Here is a 280-nt window from a genome sequence, read left to right as displayed (position 1 = left end):
TTGCTATATAATGCATAGTAAGCTTTCCCTGGGAATGCATCTGCACGTGCTCCTGCCAGGAGCAGTTCAGGTCAGTTCAGGGCTACTCCTGCCTTGTTCCCCCCCCCAACCCCTACAGCAACTGGGGGGCTGGCAGAGGGCACTGGGGTTAGACCTGGGCTCCTGGGGCTGGAGGGAGCAGTCCCATCTCCAGGGCAGCTGCCTTCCAGCCCTGCGCCCCAATCGGCAAATCAAGGTGTGGGGATGGGAATCTGTCGTCCCTGAGCAGCTGTTTCCCAGT

This window comes from Alligator sinensis, unplaced genomic scaffold, assembly GCF_000455745.1.
Source record: "Alligator sinensis unplaced genomic scaffold, ASM45574v1 scaffold1151_1, whole genome shotgun sequence".
NCBI lineage: Eukaryota > Metazoa > Chordata > Crocodylia > Alligatoridae > Alligator > Alligator sinensis.
This window is presented reverse-complemented; position numbering follows the sequence as displayed.